Source organism: Rattus norvegicus, chromosome X (assembly GCF_036323735.1).
Source record: "Rattus norvegicus strain BN/NHsdMcwi chromosome X, GRCr8, whole genome shotgun sequence".
In the NCBI taxonomy this organism is placed as follows: domain Eukaryota; kingdom Metazoa; phylum Chordata; class Mammalia; order Rodentia; family Muridae; genus Rattus; species Rattus norvegicus.
Genome location: NC_086039.1, coordinates 152,214,202 through 152,235,871, shown reverse-complemented (window position 1 = coordinate 152,235,871; position 21,670 = coordinate 152,214,202). Strand labels below are relative to the sequence as shown.

General features: G+C 40.9%; 1 pseudogene; it reads right to left on the bottom strand.

The window, feature by feature from the left end:
- Positions 1-4,721: 4,721 nt before the first annotated feature.
- Slc25a15-ps1 (solute carrier family 25 member 15, pseudogene 1) lies at positions 4,722-7,365 on the bottom strand (annotated as a pseudogene).
- Positions 7,366-21,670: the final 14,305 nt, after the last annotated feature.

Genomic DNA, 21,670 nt, shown 5'->3' with positions numbered 1-21,670 from the left:
CATAAACATTTTGAGTTCCAGTGTAGTCTGTTTTATTTATTCATTTGTGTATTTATTCCTTTTGTCTTTTATTAATTTATCAAATTTTATTAGTTTCATACCATATACAGAGTACAGTACTATAAGGTAGATACTATAATTAAATGTATTATTCACCTAATATTGAGAACTATATAGTGGTAAAGGTAACATCTACATAATAATAATTTTTACATGTATATAATATTTGTTATTTTTAATTTTAGTTCTGATATAGTAATGGTTAGGTAATAGAACGAGATGAATAGAGAACAGATATATTTTATAAAAACAAATTTATGAGTAGTTTTTCAGCAGCCTGAGCTAAGGTGACACAGGTTTTACTAAGTGGACAACTGCTAAAATACCTAAAAATGTGTAGGCAGCTTGGGAGTGCGTTGGCAGTGAGTAGAGAACAATAGAGGTATGTTGTTGCTCTTTTATTGGTTATTTTATTTATTTGCATCTCAAATGTTACCCCCTTTCCATTTTCCCCCCACAAGCCCCTTATCCTTGTCTCTCTCCCCTGCCTCTATGAGGGTGATCCCTCACCTGCCCTCCCACTTCTGCCTCTCAGTAGCCTAGCATCACCTGATCCTGGGTCATCAAGCCACCGCAGAACCAAGGGGCTCCCCTCCCAGTAATGCCAGATAAGGCCATCCTCTGCTACATATCCAGCTGGAGCCATGGGTACCCCCTGTGTACTCTTTGGTTGGTGGTCTAGTCCCTAGAAGCTTTGGGGGGGTCTCATTGTTTGATATTGTTGTTCTGTCTTCCTATGAGGTTGCAAACCCTTTCAATTCCTACCGTCCTTGCCCTAACTTACCCATTGGGGTACATATGCTCAGTCCAATGTCATGTCACCATCACTCCTGTCAGCAAGCACTTCTTGACATCAGCAATAGTGTCTGGGTTTGGTGTCAGCAGATAGGATGGATCCCTAGGGAGGACAGTATCTGGATGGCCTTTCCTTCAGTTTCTGCTCCACTCTTTGTGCATTTCTTTGTTGACAGGAGGAATTCTGGATTAATATATTTGAGGTGGTTGGGTGGCCCCATCCCTAATCTGGGGGCCGTGCCTATCCACTGGATATGGTCTCTACAGGTTCTATCTCCCCTTTGTTGGGTATTTTGGCTAAAGTCCTCCCTGTTGGGTCCTAAGAACCTGGCATCTGGGACTTTCTAGTGGTTACCTCCAGTTCACCCTCCCCTACTGCTACACGTCTACTTTCAAATTCCTGTCCCTCTGTACTTCTCCCTCATCTCCTCCCATATGTGAACTGCCCCCTTTCCCTTCCCCTTCTCTCTCCCTCCCAGATCCTTCTTTCCCTTTACTTGCCAGAGATTATTCTCTTCCTGCTACTGAGTTAGTACTGTAGAATCCACAGTTTGGTGTGATCTTCCTTCTTGGGTTTCATATGGTCTTTGAGTTGTATCATAGGTATTTTGAGCTTCTTTTTAGCTAATATCCACTTGCCAGTGAGTACATACCATTTGTGTTCTTTTGTGACTGGGTTACCTCACTCAGGATGAGATTTTCAAATTCCATCCATTTGCCTGTGAATTTCATGAAATCATTGTTTTTAATAGTTGCATAGTACTCCGTAGTGTAAATGTACCACATTTTCTATATCCATTCCTCTGTTGAGGTTTGTTTCATTCTTCTCTCATACAATACATCCTGACCACAGGTTCCCCTCCTTCCCAGTTCCCCTTTCCTGGCACTTAACACCTCTCCTTTCCTTCAGATCTGCTGCTTTTCTGTTTCCCATCAGAAAAGACCAGGCCTCCCAGGGTATCAGCTCAATTCGGCATAACAAGATGCAATAAGAGCAGGCAAAAACCTATCAAGGCTGGGCAAGGCAATCCAGTAGGAGTAAAAGCATCCAAAGGGGAGACAAAAAGTCAGAGACACCTCTACACTCATTGTAAGGAGTCCCACAAAACTTCATGCTAAATACCTACAATATATAGGTACAGAATTTAGCATCGACCCATGACATCTCCTTGATTGTTGGTTCAGTCTCTGTGAGCTCCTATGAACCCTGTTTAGTTGATTTTGTGGGAGACGTTCTCCTGATGTCCTCTATCCTTCTGGATCCTCCAATCTTTCCTCACCCTCTTCTCTTGGATTCCCTGAGCTCTGCATAATGTTTGGCTATGGGTCTCCACATTTGTTCCCACCAGCTGCAGTGGGAAGCTTCTCTGATGAGCCTGATTGGGCTAGGCACTGATCCTATGAGTATAGCAGAATATCATTAGGAATCATTTCTTTGACTTTTTTTGTTGTTTTTGCTGTTAGTCACGTTTGGTTCTACCTTAGGTCTCTGAGTCATCCAGCTTTTGGAACCTGGCCATCTAGGCAGTGTCCTGATGTAGGCCTAAGGCTGCCCCAGTGGTTGGTTGGCCAGTTCCACAAACTCTGAGCCACCATTACCCCAGCACATCTTGCAGTCAGGACATGTTGTAGGTAAAAGATTTATGTGGTTGGTTTAGTGTGCCAGTCCCACAACTGGAAATCTTGCCCTGTTACAGATGATGGCCAGTTAAAGCTCCATATTCTCTATCATTAGAAGTCCTCACTATGGTCACGTTCATAGGTTCCAGGAAGTTTCCACTGCACTCGGTTTACACATCAGCCCCCCAATCTCCCCCCTCCCGGACATCAGAAGAATTTTGAGTACCTGTTGGAAAATGCCTAGATAGACATGAATTATATATTGAGGATAACTTTGGTGAAGGAATTTATTTAAAAGAAGAAGAGAAAAAGGAAATGGCTCAGTCTTCTCAGAGAATACCTTAGTAATCCTGAAGAGAATGTTGCTAGAATTAAAAGATATTTTGATAAGCTCTCAGAAGGAAAATTAGTAACATGTGGTTTGAAACTACACAGGCCATTTTTGTTTCATGACAAGAACTTGGCTGACTTGCACTTTTGTTCTAGTGCTTTGTGTAATGTAGTATTTTTGAATGATGAAATTGAATATTGAACTGACAATATATCAGGAAAGGTATTGAAAGTGCAGCCCTGCTATTGTTAATAAAGTTTGTATGAGAACAATGACTTGAAGAACAATTTATTATTATAAAAAGAAGAATCACTGTAAAAGATGTGGAAAATTCTCTGCCATTCCACATTAAAACACTGAAGATGCAGCGTCAAGAAAGAATATTGAGAAGCTGGCCAAATGACTTTTTGATGAGAACAATGCAAGTGAGAGCTATATATTTCAGTCATTACATCAGGAAAACTTCCACTTTAAAAGGGAAGTAGAAGGGAAAGCCATGATACAAAAGGGAAAGCTACAAGAAAGAATGGACTTATGTAGGATTGGGCCATACAGATTTGGGTCAGAAGTTATCCTAGGTATAATTATTGATTGCTGACCACTGTACTCGGAGAGAGTGTAGTATTTATTACTGACCCAGAGCTTTCCAAGTCGATGAAGCTGGCTAGGCAGCAAGATATAGGAATCTACCTACTTCCATCTCCCCAGTACTGGGATTATAGTCCTATGTTACCACGTTTGGCCATCTGGCCTTTCACAGTTTTTTGGTTGTTGCTGCTGGGGTGGAACTAAATTCCTCATGTTTGTGCAATTTTTCTGACTGACCTTTTCTCCTAGTTCCCTGAAGAAGTATTTCTTATTATTGTGTGGATTTTTCTCTCCCCTCTCACTCCCTCCATCCTCCTCTCTCTCTTCCTCCCTTACTCCCAGTCTCTGATAGGTGTTTCATGTGCCAAGGAATGCCTGTGCAAGTAAGATTCGGGGATTTTTTTCCTCTAATTTTCCTTAATAGGTTTCTTACGGTTCTACTTCCCACTTCATCCTCATACCTCTTATAAACAAAAAGCTTGGTAGTTTTGGTCTCTTAATCATTTTTCAGAGTTCTTGAAAGTTATGTTTGTGAATTTTGTTTTGTTATAGCCATATGATTGTGATATTTGTCTTCAATCCCTAATTTCCTATTCTGATAGTTGTAGTCTATTGGTGTTGCTTTTCACTGAATGTTTTTTTTAATTGAAATTTTTTACTATTTTTTAGAACCAGAGCACAATTTGAATGGGCTGTAGAGTACAGAAGTAAGGGTTGCTGTCAGCTTGCCTAAAGAAAACTTATTTTACACCAGGAATCTAGCTGACAAAAAGAACACTAGTTCCAATGTAACCACCACCTTGAAGTATTATTATTCATAACTCTTTAATATTGGTCCTTAATGTAAATACAATATATTTATGTGAAATTCATCATAGACACATTAGGTTTATTTAATGACAGAACACTAATTTCTTAATAAAATATCTCAAAATTCTAGCTTTGTCTCAAATACAATTGCACCCAAACATGAAAGCACAAATCAAACCAACAGAATGATAATTTTTAAAAAATTATCTCCTTAGTCCTCTGTCTTTAACTTCCCCTTGTTCCTATTTCTATGGGAAAGACTGTAATGCACAGACTGAGGAGACACACTGCCAACAAGGCTAATGTGCACCAAACCAAAAAGGGACAGCTCTGCTTTGACCAACCCTCTTCCTGCAGGAAACAAATCTTATGTTTGCTTCAATCCTGACCTGCTCAGATGAAGCAGCACCCAGTAACCATTGACCATACAAGAACAGAGAACACTGGAGTAGAAAGACAGTTTTCTCCAGAAATGCTGACAGGTGTCCCTCCCTTTTGCTTTCCTGACCCTTGTGCTTCAGGCACCCTTGCAAGGCCAACCTACTTCCTTCAGCTTTATAGGCAGGGTAGGAATAGCTCCTACTGCCATCGCCCTGGTCTTGGAGTAGTACAGACAATGCGCCTGATCTCTGTATTGATGAGACCCCACAGCCAAAGAATCATCCACCCCATATGTCTGGGGATAAGAAGAAATGTGGGGATGGAGTTTTTTGGTTGCTACATACATGCTACCTAGTTTAATACAAATATTTTTATTATGCCACAATGTTTTCCAAAGTTACATTTAATCTACAGTCATTGAAATTCATAAACTGCCAGCTTCAAATAAAGAGGCAAATCAAGGAGCTATGGACCCAAAAGGAACGGTACCTAATTAATGAGCTCCTTTGGATTTCCCATTAGTAGAACCCTGTGATCAAAGCTGGGAACCCAGACTTCCTCTCTGCCTCCTGAAAGGGCCTCGGATTAGTGGAGACAGATAGATAGCAGCCTCAGATCCAGTACCAAAGAGCACCCTGGGTTCCTGTTGAGACCAGGTAAGGACCTCTGTTGGTTTTCTGAGGGCATGGCAGGCAGTCCCTGACTTTCAGGAGTAGCACAAAGGGAGGAAGCATTAAGAAGGGATTCAGTGAGTCCTCTGCTGCCCTCCAGCCTAACACTCTGGCCACGCCTCCCAGTACCAGAGTGCAGAATGAGAAGCCCACCTAAACAATCCATCCTGAAACTTCATCAGGAACGTAGAAGCCACACAACTACGTGTATACGTTTATCTAAAAATATAGGTGGGTATTTTAGCTTTAATATAGCACAAAAAGTAAAAAAACTCTAACCTCTTAGTGCACAGCCTCAGTGGCTTTTAACAGTGGCCCACCACCTAGGATGTCTTAAGCAATCATTTATAACCACCTCTGTAAAACTTGGTCACCGTTTATATTTAAACACAGAACAAAAATTTGTTTTCCTCATGACAGGACCATCTAAATTGCATATGTACTGCTGACTTCCACAGAAGTTGTCCTTAGAGGAACAGGGTCTGCACAAGGCTGGTGCATAAAGCCGGTGGATGAAGCCACCAGAATCCCTGTGCATGAGGCTACCGGCTCCCCTGTGCACTCCACCAAGGACAAGAACAGTGACTTTTCTGTTTTTGTTCAATAAGAGGCAGAAATTATACTGTGTAGAACAGAGTACCATTCACAAAATCCAAGATTAGGACAAAATCCCAATGAACCACATAATTCCTCATTATTCTTGTACTCCATGAAACCCTGAGTTAACCAGTCACTAAACACCTGCCTTGAATCCAGGCACACCAGGATACTTGCGCATGCTTCTGAAAGGAAAAAGTTTAAAGTTGCCCCCTAGACAAAAGTTGAAGCCAAAAGTGGGCCCTGGAACTGCCTGTTCCAGAAACTAGCTGATCACAGAAAGAGTAATTGCACCAACTGGTTCAGCCACTTTGTTTCAGAAACTAGGTAACTATAATAGCAGCTGACCATAATAGCAGGAACTGGTTAACCATAAAGTTAGATTAAAATCTTAAAGAACAATCATGAGAAACAGGAGGTTCTTCCTTGTGATTCGGTATGGTTTTTTCCTTTAAATACCCCTTCTTCCAACCATTCAAGGTCGAACTCCTCTATCCCTGTGTGGGATATGAGTCTTGACCCCAGTGCACTGGTTTCTGTCATCCCTATCAATAAACCTCTTGTTGATTGCATCAAGATCGGTCTCTCGTGAGTTCTTGGGGGGGGGGGTCGCGTCATCCCAAGACTTGAGTGAGGGTCTCCCTGCTTCGGGGGTCTTTCACTTCCAGTTGATTCATCATCCACTTCCTGCTGTACTCCATAGGCCAAAACCAGTGCCCCATTGGCAGGGAATGGGCAGATCATGGTGGATTTCAGTCCAGAATACAATTCCTTCATTCCTTATGATACTCAAGAAGGTTCTGATGAGTCCTGTCTGCTTTCCAGTCATAGAAAGAACTTGAATTCTAGATTTGATACAATCCACCAGATATACAGCAAGCCACAGGCAAATCCCACCATTTAGGATCAATGGGACAGGACCTAGTTCATCTTCTGATCTCCCTGATGCGAAAAATGATCTCAGTTCATAGCCACTGAAGAAAAAGTAGTAGCCTGGTACTTCTCTAAGTAAAGTGCTTGAGAGTCCATGGTAGAAGTACAAAGGGCCATCCTTCCTAAAGATTTCTTTTACAACTAACCAAACTGTATTCTGGCTGGCCGCTGTCTTTCCTGATGTCTCCATTTCATGAGTGGTCTGTACCCGCACTTCACAAAAGGTAGAGGCAAAGGACTAGCAGCTGCATTCTGAAGGTCACTCAGTTTTGTCTGCCAGTCCAATCCAACCACTTTGGGGACCACCTGCTGGCAGAAGCCATAATGTGAAGAGCACCAAATTCTCTCTAATATTGGCAACCACTGCAGGGTTGGTACCCTTGTAGAAGCCACAGAAACCCACCCGGGAGTAGGTCTTCAGGCAGTAGTCGGTGAGCTCAGCCCCGGTAGAGGTCTAGAGATGTCTACATCTTCACTTTCATAGTGTCGAAGGACTGCCTAGTCAGTGCACACACTGTGCCCCCTGAAGCCCCTTGCTATGAGGTCAATGGCAGCTTGGATGGCTGGATTGGACTTCATGGTGTTACTGGTTTCTGTGCAAGGCAATTCTCTGGAGGGATGGATGTGTACCACATATCCTGCCGCGCCCGTTTGTGTCTTGCCTGCGCTCCGCTGGCAGCCACTGGTCCTGGATAATTTTTAAGGTCGCTATGTGGGTCCGTTCCTCAGGCTCTCCCTCCTGAGAGCCCCTCCAGCAGCCTTCCCTTCTGAGGCAAAATTTCAAGTTTTAAAGAATCTGCTTGATGAATTTCTCATCCCCATTTTGAATGACTTACTCAGCCATCTAATCTGTTTTTATTTGCTATAGCTTGCAATATTTCAACTGATTTAATGTCTTTGGATTTGGTTATTGAGAAGTTGTGAAATTTTGAAGGAATCATTTTCCCTTGCCCCCATCTCTGGTTTCCATCTTATAACACTTTCATCTGTTGGGATGGCTATCTTTTTACATGAGGGTCATATTAGTGGACAGTCTTCTATTTTTCCATGTGTTTATACTATGTATTCATCAGTATGCAAGTGCATGGGTTTGTGCTGGTTAATGGAAGTGCAATTGTTACATATTGATATGGAGATCAGAGGACAATCTTGGGCGTCACCATCCACCACCTTTGAAAGGTGTGGTGATATTTTCATTGTCCCTGCATATTGCTGAATGTTGAGTGAGCCCTAGCAATTTGTCTGTTTCTACCACACCAATGATGAAATTGCAAGTATGTACCATAATGCCTTCATTTCTAAGTGAATTATAGACCTGCATACTGAGTCATTCTTATAGAGTCTCTTGTAGTGGCAGATCCCATTAGCACTTGATAAAGAGAATGCAGACCACAGTAGAATGATACAACCCCCTGAAATGTTTACTATTGTGATATGTAATTGTAAATAACCCCATCCTCAATTAATATAGATTGGAAAGGAAGCAAGAAAATATAAACTAGGTTGTTTTAATATTAACAAAAATAAATACATTGATAATAAGCTAGCAATAATACACTGAATAAGTAGCAAAAAATATGGGGCTGAAGAGATGGTTCAGTAGTTAAGAGCACTGACTGCTCTTCCAGAGGTCCTGAGTTCAAATCCCAGCAACCACATGGTGGCTCACAACCATCTCTAATGGGGTCTGATGCCCTCTTCTGGTGTGTCTGAAGACAGCCACAGTGTACTCATATATAATAAATAAATACATCTTTAAAAAAAGTAGCAAAAATAGGAGAGTCTGATAGTATAAAGGAATAGAGGTATGAAAAGTAATAATGAAGGGTAACAAAACAAGTAAGAGCTTAGTGGCTGCTCCTTGGTGAGGAGCAACAGCTGGAGATAATCCACTTTCCCCCAATTTTGATGATTAGTAAATGTGCATATAAAGGGTACCATCAGCACCTTTTGTTTCTCTCACGGCCACATAGGTTGGATCAGAAAGAGTAATAAGAAGACTGAACCCCATTCTAACTTGGCCATTTGAGTGGCAGTTAAAACAATGACCTCTGCTCCTTCTAAACTCATACAAGTGATATTGGTACATGGATCTTGGAAAAGAACAAATTCAAGGGCAGCCTTCAAACATTTTTGCCAGCAGAATTTATAGAATACCTAGTTGGATACTTCCCAATACACATGACATTTTACCAGTGCACTTGAAATGTTTAAGAAATAGTTGTTCTCCTGTAACTGCTTGTATTCTAATGCTAATTGGTTCCCCAAAATCAGTTTGCAGGAGAGGGTCTACACATAGCAGCTGGGAACCTGTTCAGTTAATCCTGATTGGTAAATAAAGATGCCAGCAGCTAATAGTTGTGGAGGTGAGGTTTAGTTTTCCTGTGCTTGGGACCATGAGGGAGAAGGGAGGAAGAGAGACAGAGATATTCTGATGTGTGAACAGGAGAGAGGAGCGGAACCACCGTATAAGGGGGCCAAGAGGATGACACACAGAATGTTGCTGAATTGGATCTAGAGCAGCCAAGATGGAACATAGAAATTAGTAACTAATAACTTGGACTTATTGGTGGGAGGTAGATTCTAGCAGCATGGAGACTAGGCAGCTGCCCAGCTACTGTGCTGCTTAAGGCATACTAAAATATAAAGGGTGTGATCATGTTTCATTCAGGAACGTAAAACATTGAGGTGGGCAGCAATCCCATGTAAGGGATTTGTTATTAAATATTAATGCTACATATTCCATTAAATGTTTCTGAGGCTTTAAGTGTCAAAGAGGGTAATCCAACCAAGATATCTGTGATGTAGACTGAAGCACATATTCCTAGTGATCCTACTTGGTTCAGCTACTCAGGTCTCCTACTCAACCCCCACTAGTAACTGATCTAATTTCTCTTCCTAGATACCAGACTACTCCCTAATGGAAACACCATCTACTCACATATTCCAACAATAGAGCTGTATCCATGAATCTCTGTCCTTATTACCACTAATTTCTACTCTCAAGGTGGTCTCTCACATAGTCAGAGAGAGGGAATGGAGGGAGAGAGGGGAGGTATAGTGGAAGGAGGAAAGGGAACGAGAAGGGGAAAGGCTGTTAGTTTTGAGTAAGCAATGTAGGGACCTGTAAGATCTGATTCCAAGACAACCCACCCTTATACATGATTGGTGTCACCAATCTATTACTATAGTTCTTAATAATTATATTTTGATCATACAAAAATCACAGTTCACAAGGAACCTTTTGTACTAATTTGAGAGAAGACACATTATTATTTTGTTATATTTTAAAATTTTGTTATATTTTAAAACTTAATGAATGAATGTAAACTTAGCCACTAGGTAAAAGTTAAAAACTGAACTGTCATTTACACTTGCTAGGAGAAGAAAAATCAGTTTTCTACAGTGGAGTGACACTGGCTAAATCAACTACTCTAAGGCAGGCCTCATTTTAGGTGGTAGTTGACCAACATATAATGGATTCCAGCTTTTGTGTGTGTGTGGGGGGCACTTTTATGTGATTACAGGCTGGTGTTTTTTCTTTTTCTTTTTGGGCATAGTATTATTTTGTTTTATTATTTTGGGGGAATTCTGTTGTTTTATTGAGTTTTTTTTAAGAACCTAAAGTTGGGTAAGTGGGTAGTCAGAGAAAAAGGAAATTAGTTTCTTATTGGAAAACCATCATGATTTGCTGATTTAAAAATATTATGCAAAGTAATTCCCACCATAATAAAGTTAATGTATCAATTGATTAATGCCAAGCTTGCAAAAATTTTGAATATTAATATTACTTAGCTCTAATAAGTTGGTGCTGACTTACACAGCACAGCACAGCACATGGCAAAATCAGAACTCAAATGGGACTGATCATTGTAAGAGAGGTGTATGGAGCATGAAAACAATTCATTCAGAGCAGGAAATTACAAATGGAAGTTTGAATCAAGTGGGCCAATGGAGAACAATAATTTCCTTGATTTATGTGTTTCAAATTACATGCAGTAATTAAAATAATGACACACAAGCAAAGCTACAGTAGCATCATTTCTGTTGTTGTAGAGAATATCAGGCAATCCCTCCTTTAGGGTATCTATTCGCTTATTTCTGTTTGGATTTCTTTATGCTCTTTAATCTGGACTTGAAGCCTTTTTAGTTTAATACTGGAATATCATTCCCTATCCTTTGATCCAACAGAAACTTACTCCACTTTTTGATACATTTTTTCTTCAAGAACTTGCCACCATTTGAGAAGCTGAGCACATTAATAGTGTGCTTTTCTTTGCTTCTTACTGCCTGAAGAATAATTTCATGAATCAGGTTTTTTTCTGTTTTGTTCATAGTTATAGCTCTAGTACCTAGAATAGTGACTGACAAAAAATAGTAGGTCCAGAAATATTTGGTCGATGAATGCCAATGCTGATAAAAAGGGAGTGTACCAGCAGAGGGGCATAAATAATGAGGAGTTCTTGGTGATATGAAAGAGACAAGATCAAATGAACAAGAATAAAGAGAACTGCCAAACTCCAATATCTAGCAGAGGAAGCAAGAGCCACTCTAAATTTAGGTACAATAGATGCAGAATGAAGAAGGGTCTGGGACAAGCCACAAATGAAGTAAACTAAGAAATTTAATTTAAACTAAATTGTAACTCCAGAGATAGCTGGTCTTCTTTCCCAAACTCTCCCCATAGCTTTCCTCTTCTTTCTGACTTGAAGCCTGTCATACATATGGAGGGAGAGGTAGGGACAATAGGGAAATAATACTTCTTTTAAAAAAGTAAGCACATAATCCTGGCAATGGTGGCACAAGACTTTAATCCCAGAACCCAGGAGGCAGAAGTAGGCAGATCTCTGAGTTCAAAGCCAGCTTGTTCTACAGAATGAGTTCCAGGACAACCAGAGCCACACCAAGCAACCCTGTATCAAGAAAAGTAAGCATAAACATTAAAATTCTTTTTTATCCACCATGAAACTCAAGTACCTAGCTCAAATTCTGTTTTACATATGTTCTGTGACTGATAAATTAGTCAAATGTAAGATTGTACAACGATTCCTTGGTAGTATGACAAGTATCAGTGAATAGGCTCCTGGATTTGAATACTTGCTCCTAGGTTGGTGTTGTTGTTTGGGGGAATATGGAAGATTTAGGGGTACAGTCTTGCAAGAAATAGCATGTCACTGATGGGGTTTGCTCCATCTTTGTCTGTGTGTGTGGATGGAAATGTGATCAGCAAGCTCCACTTCCTAGAACCGTAAGCCAGAATAAACTCTTTTATAAGTTGCTTTTGGTCATGGTGCTTTATCCCAGCTACAGGAAAGGGACTAATACAAATGCCCAGAGGAGTATTGTCTACTTGAGTTGATAAACATTTTTAAAAAGGAAGGATTCATGTCTATTCATAGCCTGTTGAGAACATATACCTACAAAATGTCAAAGAAAAACCTTGTCAACTACACACACATGTGCTGCAGAATGTAAGGAACAACCAAATGTTAGAGTTCCACAAAAGACAAAGCTCACTGCAAACTGAGATAAGAATATTTAAAAAATAAATAGAAATAATTTAGGCATTAAATAAAGAAGAAAAACCAGTAACAACAGTCAAGTGTCATTAGAAGAATTTTATTCTTAGGCAAATGGATGGAACTAGAAAATATCATCTTGAGTGAGGTAACCCAGTCATAAAATAACACATATGGTATGCACTCACTGATAAGTGGATATTAGGACAAAAGCTTGGAATACCCAAGATACAATTCATAGACCATAGGAAGCTCAAGAAGAAGGAAGACCAAAATATGTTTGCTTCAGTCCTTCTTAGAAAGGGTAACAAAATACTCACGGAAGTCAGAGGGTTGGAGGGATTTGGGAGGTAGGGAGGAGGGGAGGGGAAAAGTGGGAGAAGGATCAGGTATGAGGGAAGATTGGGATGATATACAGAGTGTCAGGAATTTGAACAGAGGTGTGTAGCAATGCGGGGATGGGAAACTGGGGCTAGCCACCAGCAAGTCCTAGTGCCAGGAAAGTAAGAGGCTCTCAGGACCCAACAGGAATGAGATTAGCTGAAATGACCAACAAAGGAGAGGGAGAACTTGTAGAAACCATACAAAGAGTTTAGGCAAGGACACTGGTTGGGAAATGGGGCCAACCACCCTTGTCAATTTTTTTTTTTTATTAACTTGAGTGTTTCTTATTTACATTTCGAGTGTTATTCCCTTTCCCGGTTTCCGGGCAAACATCCCCCTAATCCCTCCCCCTCCCCTTCTTTATGGGTGTTCCCCTCCCCATCCTACCCCCATTGCCACCCTCCCCCCAACAATCACGTTCACTGGGGGTTCAGTCTTAGCAGGACCAAGGGCTTCCCCTTCCACTGGTGATCTTACTAGAATATTCATTGCTACCTATGAGGTCAGAGTCCAGGGTCAGTCCATGTATAGTCCTTAGGTAGTGGCTTAGTCCCTGGAAGCTCTGGTTGCTTGGCATTGTTGTTCATAAGGGGTCTCGAGCCCCTTCAAGCTCTTCCACTTCTTTCTCTGATTCCTACAACGGGGGTCCTATTCTCAGTTCAGTGGTTTGCTGCTGGCATTCGCCTCTGTATTTGCTGTATTCTGGCTGTGTCTCTCAGGAGCGATCTACATCCGGCTCCTGTCGGCCTGCACTTCTTTGCTTCATCCATCTTGTCTAATTGGATGGCTGTATATGTATGGGCCACATGTGGGGCAGGCTCTGAATGGGTGTTCCTTCTGTGTCTGTTTTAATCTTTGCCTCTCTATTCCCTGCCAAGGGTATTCTTGTTCCCCTTTTAAAGAAGGAGTGAAGCATTCACATTTTGATCATCCGTCTTGAGTTTCATTTGTTCTAGGCATCTAGGGTAATTCAAGCATTTGGGCTAATAGCCACTTATCAATGATAGCATACCATGTGTGTTCTTCTGTGATTGGGTTACCTCACTCAGGATGATATTTTCCAGTTCCAACCATTTGCCTACGAATTTCATAAAGTCATTGTTTTTGATAGCTGAGTAATATTCCATTGTGTAGAATTGCTCCTGTCTAAAGAAAATACAGGGACAAAGAGTAGAGTAGAGACTGAAGGAGAGGTCATCCAGAGACTTCCTAACCTGGGGATCCATCCCATACACAGACACCAAACCAAGACACTATTGTGAATGCCAAGAGTATGCTGACAGTAGCCTGATATAGCTGTTTCCTCAGCTCTGCAAGAGTGGGACAAATATAGAAGTGGATGCTTGCAGCCAGTCATTGGACTGAGCACAGAGACCCCAGTGGAGGATTTTGGGGACAATATGAAGGAGCTAAAGGGGTTTGTAACCTCATAGGAAGAACGACAATATCAACAATCAACTAGACCACCCAGAGTTCCCAGGCACTAAACCACCAACCAAAGAGTACACATGGAATGACCCATGGCTCCAGCTGCATATGTAGCAGAGGATGGCATTGTCTGGCATTTATTGGAGAAGTCCTTGGTCCTGTGAAGGCTTGATACCCCAGTGTAGGGGAATGCCAGGGTAGTGAGATGGGAGTGGGTGGGTGGAAGTGGAGGCATCTTCATAGAAGCAGGAGAAGAGGTGACGGGAGAGAGGGGAACCAGGAACTGGGATACCATTTAAAAAGTAAACACATAAAATATCCAATAAAAAATAACATCTTTGGATAGCAAAATTTTTCAATGGATAAAGTAGTTTGTCTCCAAGCCAGATAACCTGAGTTCAATTCCAGAGACCCAGAGCATGATAGAAAGAGAGAACTGAGTTTTACAAGCAGTCCTCTGACCTTGGTACATGTGTGTACGCATACACAGTAAACTAAGCTAGCTAGCTTACTAACTAAATGTATGTTTTTAAGGGAGGAAAATGATATCTGTGAAATAAAATAGGCTTCACTGAAAAATGAAAGTTTGGAAATAAAAAATCTTTTGTAAATTGTTTTCACCAAGATAAAGGTGCAAGAAAAATGTAAATAAGAAAATAACCCATGTCCACATCCTTGCTCTGGACAAGAGTTAAACACAGAGACATAGAAAGCAATTAATCCCTCCAACTTGCCTAATAAGAAATTTTAAGATAAAAGAGACATGATCAATCATTTTTGGAAGTCTAATTTCCATGTAGTAAGAGACAAGTTGAATATTAAGAGAAAATGAACAGTTTAAGAGATTTCAAAGCATAAATATTTTTTCTCAAGCTACAAAAGACAGTCATTTTGAGCATCAAAAGAATCACTCAGTTATGAGGACATAAACTACAAATGCTCATAGATTTCAATTCCCAAAGATAAAGTTTCCAAAACTTCCAAAGAGACAGAGAAAAATATGTAAAGCTTGTAATGGTGACTTATGCCTTTATTCCTAGCACTCCAGTGGCTGAAAGAGGGAGGGCATAGTGAATCTGGGCCAGAAGCCAGCCTGGGGAATAAGTTTCAGAGCACAGTGACTCTGAGGCCAGAGGCCAGTCTGGGGTGTGAGTTCTGGAGCATAGTGAGTTAGGGCCAGAGGCCAGCTAGGGGTGTGAGTTTTGGGGCAACACAAACTACAGAGTAACATCCTATGTCAAAGATAAAAGAATAAAGCCAGATACCTTTATTCGAATCAGCAAAGATGGGATTTATGTATATTAAGAATAGAGAAAAAAGTTCTGAGGGAAAATTAGCTTTAACTTTTTTTCTGTTATTGGCCAAGATTCTGTTTTTGGCCAAGATCATATTTTGCAAATGAAGATAAAGTTATGTCCCCCCCCACAGTATTTTCTTTCTTTTTTTATTAATTAATTTATTTACTTCACATCCCGATTGCAGTCCCTTCCCTCCTCTCCTCCCAGACACTCTTTCAAATCCCTTGTCGAATTACCCTCTCCCCTTGGGTATCACCCCACCCTGAAACATGCAGAACCAGAGAAACTAAGGGCATTGTCTCCCACTGAGGCTCAACCTGGCAGTCCAGGTAATGGAAGGGGATCCAGTGTTAGGCAAAGGAGTCAGACAGCCCCTGCTCCAATTATTAGGGGACCTACATGAAAACCAAGTTGTACCTCTGCCCCAACTGTGTGTGGGGAGCCTAGGTCCAGCCAGTGTATCCTTCCTGGTTGGTCACCCAGGCTCTGTGAGCCCCCATGGTTCCAGATTAATTGACTCTGTAGATCTTTTGTGGTGTCTTCATTCAGTCCTATCTCCCCATTCTTCCACAAGATGACCTGAGCTTCATCTGATGTTTGGCTGTGGGTCTCTGAATCCATTTCCATCTATTTCTGGATGAAGTCTCTCAGGAGAAAGTTATGCTAGTCTCCTGTCTGCAAACATATCAGAGTATTATTAATAATGGGAGAGGTTAGCTCTCTCCCATGAGATGGGTCTCAAGTTGGGGAAGTCATTGGTTGGCCTTTAGTCTCTGCTCCATCTGTATCCCTGCACAGGTTGTAGGCAGAACAAATTTTGGGTCAAAGGTTTTGTTGGTGGATTGATGTCCTCCTTCTCCTTCAAATTGAAGTCCTGCCTGGTTACAGGAAGTGGCCGCTTCAGTCTCCATATACCAAGATGCTCAGAGTTTTAACTAGGGTCACCCACATAGACTCCCCAGAGCCACTTCATCTAATCCCAGGTCTCCAGCTAGTCCCAGAGATGCCTTCCCCCAAAGATTTACATTCTCATTCCCAGCCCTCTCCTGCCCCACCCCATACCTGGTCCCCATCACTGTTCCCTTCCTGACCTCCTTTCCCATCCAGTTCCCTTTCTCCATCCACCTCCAATGACTACTTTATTTCCCCTTTGGAGTGAGATTCACACATCCTTTCTTGGGTACTCCTCATTACCCAGATTCTTTGGGTCAGTGGATTGTACCATGATTATCCTGTACTTTATGACTAATGTCTACTTATAAATGAGTACATACCATACATGTCTTTCTGGGTCTGGGTTACTTCATTCAGGAACATATTCTGAAGTTTCATAAATTTGCCTGCAAGTTTAATGATGTCCTTGTTTTTAATAGGTGAATTGTGTTCCATTGTGTAGACACACCACATTTTCTTTGCCCATTCTTCAGTTAAGGGACATCTGGCTTATTTCCAGATTCTGGCTATTGTGAATAAGGCTGCTATGAACATAGTCAAGCACGTGTCCTTGTGGGATGGTGAGGTATCTTTTGGATATATGCTCAGGGGTGGTATAGCTGGATTATGGAGTAGAACTATTGCTAGTTTTCTGAGAAATCGTCAAATTTATTTCCAAAGTGGTTGTACAAGTTAGCACTCCCACCAGCAATGGAGGGGTGTTCCCCTTGCTCCACATCCTCACCAACTCTTGCTGTCACTTGAGTTTTGATCTTAGCCATTCTGTCTGGTGTAAAATGAAACCTTACAGTTGTTTTGATTTGCATTTCCCTGATGACTAAAAACATCGAACACTTCTTTAAGTGCTTCTCAGCCATTTCAAATTCTATTGTTGAGAATTCTGTTTAGTTCTATACTCCATTTTTAACTGGGTTATTTGGTTTGTTGAATCTAACTTCTTGAGTTCTTTATATGTTTTAGATATTAGCCACCTGTCAAATGTAGGATTAGTGAAGATCTTTTCCCAATCTGTATGCTGCCATTTTGAGCTATGGATGGCGCCATTAGCCTTGGAAAAGCTTTTCAGTTTCATGAGGTCCCATTTATTAATTTTTGATCTTAGAGCCCAAGCCATTGGTGTTCTGTTCAGTAAATTGTCTCCTGTACCAATGCCTTCAAGGCTATTTCCCACTTACTCCTATTAGATTTAGTATATCTGGTTTTATGTTGAAGTCTTTGATCTACTTGGACTTCAGTTTTGAGCAAGGTGATAAATATGGATCTATGTTCATTGTTCTACATATTAGCATCCATTTAGACCAGTATCATTTGTTGAAGATACTCTCCTTGTATCTCCATTGTATGGTCTTGGCTTCTTTGTCAAAAGTCAAGTGTCCATAGGTGTGTGGCTTTATTTCTGGGTCTTTGATTTGTTTTCACTGATCAGTGTGTGTGTGTGTGTGTGTGTGTGTGTGTGTGTGTGTGTGTGTGTGTTTGTAATACCAATAACATGCAGTTTTTCATCTCCAGGATTCTCTCAGTTTGTGTTTTCTTTATTGTTTCTATTTCCATTTTCACATCTGGAACAGTTTTAGTCATTTCCTTCACCTGTTTGATTGTATTTCCCTCTATTTCTTGAAGGGGTTTATTATTTTCCTCTTTAAAGGCCTCTATTATCTTTATAAGATTGGATTTTGAGTCATCTTTTTGTGCATCAGTTGTGTAGTTATATCCAGGGGTTAACTGTGCTCTGCAGGTGTCATATTGCCCTGGATTTTGTATATGTGCTGCCAAAGCGAGCACTGCCCTGACTTTTGTTGATTATACTATTATGCTGGCCTTTAGTTATCTGGTTGTCCCTGTATGTTCCTGGCTCAATAAGCCTGTTGTAGGCAGCTTTGGTCTACACAATGGAATTCAGGGTGTAGAGGATATTTCAGAGCAACTGGGTATGCCCCTGGGGACACAGAGAACAGGAGATTTGGTGTGGGGGGTGATCTAACCTGTATATTCCTGGTGCTACAGGCCTGAGGTGGGCAAAGAGATGGGCAGACAATTGTTCTCTGTGGGAGGGAGGGGGTGGAGTAACATGATGCTCAGGGCTTAGTTTAAAACATATTTTAATTTAGACATCTCTCAAATATTACATCCTGACAGCAGCTTCCTCTCCCTCCACTCCTCCTAGGCTCCACCACTACCTCTGCCTCCCCCTTTCCCCAGACGCATTCTTGCTCCTGTTTCCTATCAGAAAAGAGTAGGCATCTCAGAGATAACAACTAAGCATAAGTAAATAGATATAAAAGTTGCCAAATGAAAAAAAATGACAAAGAAAGTTGAAAATTAAGGATTGCATTAAAATGTCAGATAAAAGTATATATAAAAGGATCAGCCCATATAATTATTCAAATATTTTCAAGGAGTGAAATGCAGAGGAAAATAAATTATGTATCTTGCCTTCTGAAACAGAGTTCTTTTAGGATGTAGGGAAAAAATAGAGAGAGTTTAGTTAGAGTACAAATTTGTGGAGTCCAGAGCACGGGGCCCAACAACCTGTTTGTCCTTCCCAGGCTCTAGCACTGTCACAAAGCAAATGATTGAGACACATTCTTATGCTTGGTGAATTCTAAGCCTTCCTTAGTTTCTTGACTTGGCTTAAAGAAATGCTTTTTTTTTTTTTTCACAGCTTAGGGGAGCTTGTTCCCATCACACAAGCAGTGTGCTGCAAAGCTTTGTCATTTTAATGTAACAAATGACATCTCAAAGATACATACATGTTTTACCCAGAGACCCATTTCATGATTCTCTTTTCCTGATCATTTTAGAATTTTCTGAAATTTAAATATTATTCCAAAGAAAGAAGGGGTACTCGCATTAATTAAACTATGTTGTTCCCATGCCAGTGAAAGAAATTTGTATTGTAGAATACCAAGGAAAAATATTACTGGCACATCTGTTTTTGTAAATGGAGAGTCATACATACTATAGAATTATGAATATGTTCAGTTATTAATTAATATTAGCAATCTACTTGATCAGGTAAGAAAGAATGAAACACATCTCTTTACGTCAGGAAAATAAACCAAACTCAAGCGTTATATGCTATGTAAATATTTTAAGGATCAGTAAAATAGTACTTTTCTGTAGATACTTAAATGATTCTATGCAAATTCAGTTGCTTTGAAGTAAAGTTCAGCATCACTCACTTGAATTAATTGGACAGACCTGTTTGAATTAATGAAGCATCAGAATTTTAGACAACTTTTCAATACTTGCTGTAACTTGGGCTTGCATTTAAAGCTCATCAATTACAAAAGGTGTGACCACGAATACATTACACTTTCTGAGTTTATTTCCTCAGCACTGATGCTCTTACAATGATCTCTATTTTACATGGTTGCTTTGAGGATTAAATGTGAAAATGCTTGTAGGAGAATCTAACATGAAACAATCACTAAATAAACTTTACTTCCTTTTTACATTTTCCTGAATGTGAACTTAATGAAAATGAATTGGCTTCTCTGAAAACCTAAAGGAAACCTCAACCCCCCCACCCCCCAAATGCTGTAAATGTTAAGAAGAGTCCATTCACAAATGGAAAACTGGGAACTCAGCTTTTGAGTTTTAAAGTCATCTTTTAGTCTGATGTACTTTCATGTGTTTTTGATTTTCTGTTTAGTGTGTGACTTTGTTCAATTGATTTGGAGCAGGGGATGGAACTATCTATTAAGTAAACATGTATGATTCATTTTAAATTTATATGATGATTGACAAAATCAACTAGTGTCAATTCTTAAAGGGTTTCACCCACAGGACTAAATAGCACAGTTTCAATTTGTTGTCTGTGACATGCTTTTAATATAGCTAATTGTGTATAACATTTAAAAAACAGAGAATTCACAGCAAAGGGATCTCAAATGACCAAGAAGCCTTAAAGTTCAAAGTCCTTAGTCATCAGGGAAATACAAATCAAAACAACCCTGAGATTCCACCTCACACCAATCAGAATGGCTAAGATCAAAAACTCAGGGGACAGCAGATGCTGGCAAGGATGTGGAGAAAGAGGAACACTCCTCCATTGCTGGTGGGATTGGAAGCTGGTATAACCACTCTGGAAATCAGCCTGGAGATTCTTTAGAAAGTTGGAAATATATCTACCTGAAGATCCAGCTGTACCACTCTTGGGAATATAGCCAAAAGTTGCCCCACCATGCCACAGGGACACGTCTTCCACTATGTTCATATTGACCTTATTTGTGGTAGTTAGAAGCTGGAAACAACTCAGATGTCCCACAACAGTAGAATGGATACTGAGTGAGGTAACTCAGACCCAAAATGACATGCATGGTATGTACTCACTAATAAGTGGGTATTAGTCAAAAAAAGGGACAGAACACCCAGGATACAGCCCACAGAAGTCAAAGATTAACAAGCCAAAGGGACACCTCAATCTCACTTGGGAGGGAGAAGAAAGCAATCACAGTGGGGAGGATCCTGGGTGGGAAAGGGTAGAGGGAGGGTAAGAGGGGAACATGATCAGGTATAAACGGGGGAGGGGGAGAGGGAAATGGAGTGGGGGCGGGGACTGAAGCCCTGAAAGGCAAGTAGAAGGAATGAAAACTGGCAACCTCAGGAGGTTAGAGGTAGGGGTGGGGAACCCTTCAGAATATACCAGAGACCTGCAAGGAGAGAGACTTTCAGGACTCAAAGGGAGGGATCTTAGATAAAATGCCTTACAGTGGGGAGAGGAAACTTTTGGAGCCCACCTTTGGCAGAAAGACAGGGCATCAAGTGAGAAAAGGGGCTGCCATCCCACAGTCAAAAACTGTGACCAATAATTCTTCCTGTCTGAAGGAACTGCAGGGATGGAAATGGAGAAGATCCTGAGGTAAAGAAGGTCCAGCGACAGGCCCAAATGGGATCCAACTCAAGGTGAGGCCCCAAGACCCAACACCATTACTGAGGCTATGGGGCATTCACAAAATGATTGCCCTCCAAAAGATCCAACAAGCAGCTTAAAGAGTTAGATGCAGATATTTCCACTGAACTAGTGGACAGAAGCTGCTAACCCCTGTGGTTGAATTAGGGAAAAGCTACAAGAAGCTGAGGAGGAGGGTGACCCTATAGGAGGACCAGTAGTCTCAACTGACCACCAAGATCTCTCAGACACTGAGTCACCAACCAGGCAGCATACACTGGCTGATATGGGCTCCCAACACATACATAGCAGAAAACTGTTGGGTCTGGGTTCAATCAGTGAAGATGCACCTCATCTTCAAAAAATTGGAGGCCCCAGAGAGTGGGAAGTGGAGGGTGTGGACATCC